We start from the raw sequence: 6,000 nt of genomic DNA, 5'->3' as shown, positions 1-6,000 counted from the left end.
GCTGAATGTTACATCAGTCGTGTTACTAATGTCGTTGTCGTGTGTTCACGTTCTTTGGTGGCGCGGTGGAATACAGACGTATAGCTTAACGTGGCGTATCGTAGCGTAGACATAAAGCAAAAGTGGGATTCTTTGTTATAACACTAACATATATATGTGTGTAATATATAAATTCGGACGGGAGAAATATATGTGGAAAAAATAATAATAATAACAACAACAAAGCGAAAAACAACATCAAAAATATGGGGAGAATGAAATAAATTTATATTGGAGAAAAAAAAATATGGAAAATAAAGGCCCATATTGAAGGCTATTAAATTATATGAATTAATGAGCATTAAGGTGCAATAAGTATTTACCAAATTTAACAACTGGAAGCAATGAAATCTCTTGAGTTTAGCTAAAGTAAAGTAGCAAAAAAGCAAGTTCATTCACGAGTGGCAAAAAATCCCAGCAACAAAATATCAACAACTGGCATGATAAAGTAAAATAAAGCGAAAATTAAAAATAGGCAAAATTTTTGAGAGGCTGTTTGTTAGTAAAACCTGCTGCAAAAAGTAATAAAAATTTTAAAGAAAATATCAAACAAAAAGAAAGATAAAATAAAAGCCATAACAACAAATTTTGATTCCAATTAACTACTAAAAACATCCCAAAATAAACAAACGTGTCCAATAACCCGGTTTTGTGCAATAAAAAAAAAATTAAAATCCATTTTAATGGGAAAAAGTGTTTGCGTTTAAATATAAATTGAAAAAATTACATTAATAATCAAAAAAAAAAAAAAAATACTTAAATACATCTATTTATACATTAAAATAAAGAATAAATTAAAATTCATTAAAAGGTACTACATATACCTCTTCATTTTTTTTGCTTCTATAAATAAAACAGCTACTCTTTAACCGAGTTTCCATATGTATTAGTGCGTGTGTATGTGTATTTGATATATAAATGAAGGAAGTGAATGTTTCATTGTCCACGTTTATAATTAAGTAATTAATTATACATTAATGTATAATTATCTTTAAGCCATATACATTATTAAGGATATTAATTAAGGATAATTTTCGATTTGCTTGTACGCATACATCCCACAAAAATCAACTTAAACACAAATTTTTAATGGTAAGTTTAACATTTGTTTTGTAATTATACTTTTGTTCATGTGAGTGTTTGTGTATAACTGTGTGTGCGTGTGTGTGTGTATATGTATGTTTTGTGGTTTCCCCATGGTTGTTTTCCTAGTGATTCCAGACCTCCCTTAAAAAACAAACACTCTCACATACTAATATATTCACTTATCCCTTGGTTGTCCATAATTCAAACAAAGTAACCCATTGACCACAATGTGTTGCTTTGCCTAAGATTTGGAAAGGGTTATCCAAATTAAAAAGTTTCACATTTAGAGTTTTGTGTGTTGCCTTACAAGGGACAAGATATTTATTTGTTATCCTAGGTTCTTAACAGCAAGTGTGTGAGTGTGGGGATTTGTTTGATGTAGAGGGATGCTTTATATATTTGGTTCCTGTTTATTTAGTAATAAGTTTGAATGATTTTATGCTTATGGCCAAAAAAAAGTTTCGCTTATAACTAGAAAATATTTTATAGGACGTCGATTAGTAAGGTCATTGTAATTTTGACGGGACAGCCAGAGTAGAAAGTATATCTGCGGCGAATAAATGTGACCAACGACTGGGAATGTTGGAAGTCTGACCTGTACGACGACACTTCATTAATCAATCAAAGTTTTTTTTTTTTTTTTTTGGAATTTCTCAAAAACCGTATAAGATATGAAATCACTTTTTTCGGTCTTAAAATCATGTTTATTGTAGATTTTTTTTTAGTATCTACGAATTAAAAATAGTGACAATAGAACATGGCTAACAATGACTTAGGTCACTTTAAACCGAGCAAAGCTTTTTGCACCTTTTGGATTGGAAATTTTTAAAATTTTAGTTACAGGCTACGTACAATATAAACCATAACTTTTGATAGAAGTGTCCAATATATTCGAAATTTTGACAGGATGCAATTCACATCAATCCGAATAAAAAAAAAAAATAACTCCATCAAAAAATGCTAAGTCTACTTAGCTTACTCTGGAATGAGAGCATCGATATTATATCCCAGAAAAAAGAGCGTAGTTAAAATATTCTTTTAGGATACGGAAGTAGTGGATAATTGGCGCAGATGCGATGAATTTAACATGGGCTTGTCACAGAACGGATGTCCGCAATTTCACCAGCCGCTGCACTAAATTTGCATCACTTCTTAAGGTGTGAATTAAAACATTTTGTGATATTTTGCCAAATAAATATATTTTTATAATTTTTATGCTTTTTAATGCATTCTAGCGTTTGTCTGAAATGTTTGACTTCAAAAATTTTCAAAAATTCGAGATTTTTATAGAATGAGTTTTGGATTTTATCGACAAAATTTGAATAAATTGTACCACTTTATTTATTCTTACTGTCGATTTAAAAGAACTTCCTGTGTAGCTAATATAAAGAACATCTTTGGGAGGAAATTTTTGGAAGTGCTTGTAAAATTGTGCGTTTAGAAGAACTTCCAAATTGTTTTGCTGGGATTATTATATAGAGAATCTACCCACAATGGACTTTGATGGTATGACCTAAAACGAAAATTAAAATTTTTAAAGTTAGTGACTTAATATTGACATTATTGAAAATTTTGTAAAAATTATATTTTATAGAAAATTTTGTCTAAAATTTATTTCTAGAGAAAATTCTACAAAATTTTCTTTTTTATAAGAAATTTTATTTCTACACAAAATTTTGTCAAAATTTTATTTCTATTGAAAATATTTTCAAAATTTTATTTCTACACAAAATTTTGTCAAAATTTTATTTCTATTGAAACTTTTGCCAAAAATTTATTTCTAATGAAAATTTTGTAAAAATTTTATTTCTAATGAAAATTTTGTAAAAATTTTATTCTATAGGAAATTTTGTGAAAATTCTATATCTATAGAATATTTTTTAAAATTTTTTTCTATAGAAAATTTTATCAAATATTTATTTCTATAGAAAAATTTTGTCAAAATTTTATTTCTATAGAAAATTTTGTAAAAATTTTATTTCTATAGAAAATTTTGTCCAATTTCTATTTCTATTTTGTCTAAAATTTATTTCTAGAGAAAATTCTACAAAATTTTCTTTTTTATAGGAAATTTTATTTCTACACAAAATTTTGTCAAAATTTTATTTCTATTGAAAATATTTTCAAAATTTTATTTCTACACAAAATTTTGTCAAAATTTTATTTCTATTGAAATTTTTGCCAAAAATTTATTTCTAATGAAAATTTTGTAAAAATTTTATTTCTAATGAAAATTTTGTAAAAATTTTATTCTATAGGAAATTTTGTGAAAATTCTATATCTACAGAATATTTTTTAAAAATTTTTTCTATAGAAAATTTTATCAAATATTTATTTCTATAGAAAAATTTTGTCAAAATTTTATTTCTTTAGAGAATTCTGTCAAAATTTTATTTCTATAGAAAATTTTGTCAAAATTTTATTTCTATAGAAAATTTTGTCCAATTTCTATTTCCATTTCTATAGAACATGTTGTCAAAATTTTATTTCTATAGAGAATTTTGTCAACATTTGATTTCTATTGGAAATATTGTCAAAAATTTATTTCTATAGAAAATTTTGTCAAAATTTTTTTTCTATAGAAGAATTTTGTCAAAATTGTGTCAAAATTGTACTTCTATAGAAAATTTTGTCAAAATTTTATTTCTATAGAAAATTTTGTCCAATTTCTATTTCTATAGAACATTTTGTCAAAATTTTATTTCTATAGAGAAATTTGTCACCATTTTATTTCTATTGGAAATGTTGTCAAAAACGTATTTCTATAAACAATTTTATCAAAATTTTAATTCTATAAAAAAATTTTGCCAAAATTTTATTTCTATAGACAAATTTTGTCAAAATTTTATTTCTATAGAAAATTTTGTCAAAATTTTATTCCTATAGAAAATTTTGTCAAAATTCTATATCTATAGAAAATTTTGTCAAAATTTTATATCTATAGAAAAATTTTGTCAATATTTTATTTCAATGGAAAATTTTGTCAACATTTTATTTTTTTTTAGAAAATTTTGTCAAAATTTTATTTCTATAGAAAATTTTGTCAAATTTCTATTTCTATAGAAAATTTTGTCAAAATTTTATTTCTATAGAAAATTTTGCCAAAATTTTATTTCTATAGAAAATTTTGTCAAAATTGTATTCCTATAGAAAATTTTGTCAAAAGTTTATTTCTATAGAAAATATTCTCAAAATTGTATTTCTATAGAAAATGTTGTCAAAATTTTATTTCTATAGAAAATTTTGTCAAAAATGTATTTCTATAGAAAATTTTGTCAAAATTGTATTTCTATAGAAAATTTTTCAAAATTTTATTTCTATAGAAAATTTTGTCAAAATTTTATTTCTATTGGAAATTTTTTCAAAATTTTGTTTCTATAGAAAGTTTAAAAAAAATTTCAAAATTTTATTTCTATAGAAAAATTTATCAAAATTTTATTTTTATAGAAAGTTTTGTCAAAAGACTGGTTAGCCTGCCCGCCTTGCTTTGCATCACAAGGTCGTGGGTTCGATTCCTGCTTCGACCGAACACCAAAAAGTTTTTCAGCAGTGGATTATCCCACCTCAATAATGCTGGTGACATTTCTGAGGGATTCAAAGCTTCTCTAAGTGTTTTCACTGCAATATGGAACGCCGTTCGGACTCGGCCAAAAAAAGGAGGTACCTTGTCATTGGGCTTAACATGGAATCGGGCAGCACTCAGTGATAAGAGAGAAGTTCACCAATGTGGTATCACAATGGACTGAATAGTCTAAGTGAGCCTGATACATCAGGCTGCCACCTAACCTAACCTAACCTTTCTTTATTCTATTTTTGTCAAACATTTATTTTTATAGGAAATTTTATAAAAATGTTACTTTTATAGAAAATTTTTGTTATATCTCTTAGTTGGTGAAGAATATTTAGCAAAATCTACCAAAACATAAAGAATTCAACTCTTTTCATAGGTCCGTGAGTGGCAAATTGTGTCAATTTCACGTAGAGTACTTACACTTCCCGAGTATTTCCGAAAGCGGAAATGGTTTCGGGAAAAACGGAAGAAATACAATTATGGTTATCCCATGTTTGGTTTCGTAAATTTACTCGTCTATGTCTACGTTTGTTCTTCTTCATCGACTAATATCAGTTAAATGTAGTTTGAGTCAACGTGGTCGTACGTAGGCTTTTATTGAGTACAAAAACGGCTGCCACGAAGAATAAGATGAACAAAAACCAGGCAATCTCGTATTGCCTTTACTCTCGATTGAAGACAATGATGTCGTTGTGTAGTTAGGAATTTCAAAGGATTGTGTGATCATATTCTGAAGGAAATTTTTATCATGAGAAAGGTGTTTATCCTATAAGTGCCCCTTTTGCTAATTCGGTCAACAATACGGAGCAGTGTATACTTCTAAAGATGAGTGGATAAATTTTAATGAAGCTCCAATTGGGCACGCACACATGCCAAGGACTTACCTTGACTCACGAATACGCAATACAGAGTAAGGTGTAAAACTTATAAATAACTTTTAAATATTCGCTGTCACGAGTGGAGAAATTTTACTGAAGTTCTTATTCATTGTCAAGAAATTATCTTAACTCACGGTTACTCTGGCGTCCAACGAATATTCTCATAACATACGATTAATCGCCTGACTCAAGAAATTTCTCTTGACTTGCGCAAATTCTTTTAAATAACGGAAATAATCATGATTATAGCCAATTTCCTGATTTTATTTCTTGAAGATTTTGAAGCTGACTTTTAGACTCTTCAAGGATCTCCCGTGTATACGAATACGAATGTTAAAATTGTCCAAATCCTTATATTGAAAATTTAATGTAAATTAGTAAAAAATTTCTACAACAGAGCCTAAAGACGCAGTTATAAAAAATAAA

At 26.9% G+C, this 6,000-nt stretch overlaps 1 protein-coding gene across 1 annotated transcript in view; it reads left to right on the top strand.

Annotated features, from left to right (window-relative positions):
- Positions 1-911: 911 nt before the first annotated feature.
- Positions 912-6,000, top strand: part of dpr11 (defective proboscis extension response 11) — a 555,551-nt gene continuing 550,462 nt past the window's right edge. The window contains exon 1 of the mRNA XM_075289722.1: positions 912-1,131. The gene's annotated coding sequence lies outside the window, so the exon portion shown is untranslated. The remainder of the gene's footprint in view (positions 1,132-6,000) is intronic.

The sequence above is a fragment of the Haematobia irritans genome, chromosome 1 (genome assembly GCF_050003625.1).
Source record: "Haematobia irritans isolate KBUSLIRL chromosome 1, ASM5000362v1, whole genome shotgun sequence".
NCBI classification, from domain to species: domain Eukaryota; kingdom Metazoa; phylum Arthropoda; class Insecta; order Diptera; family Muscidae; genus Haematobia; species Haematobia irritans.
This window is presented reverse-complemented; position numbering and strand designations above follow the sequence as displayed.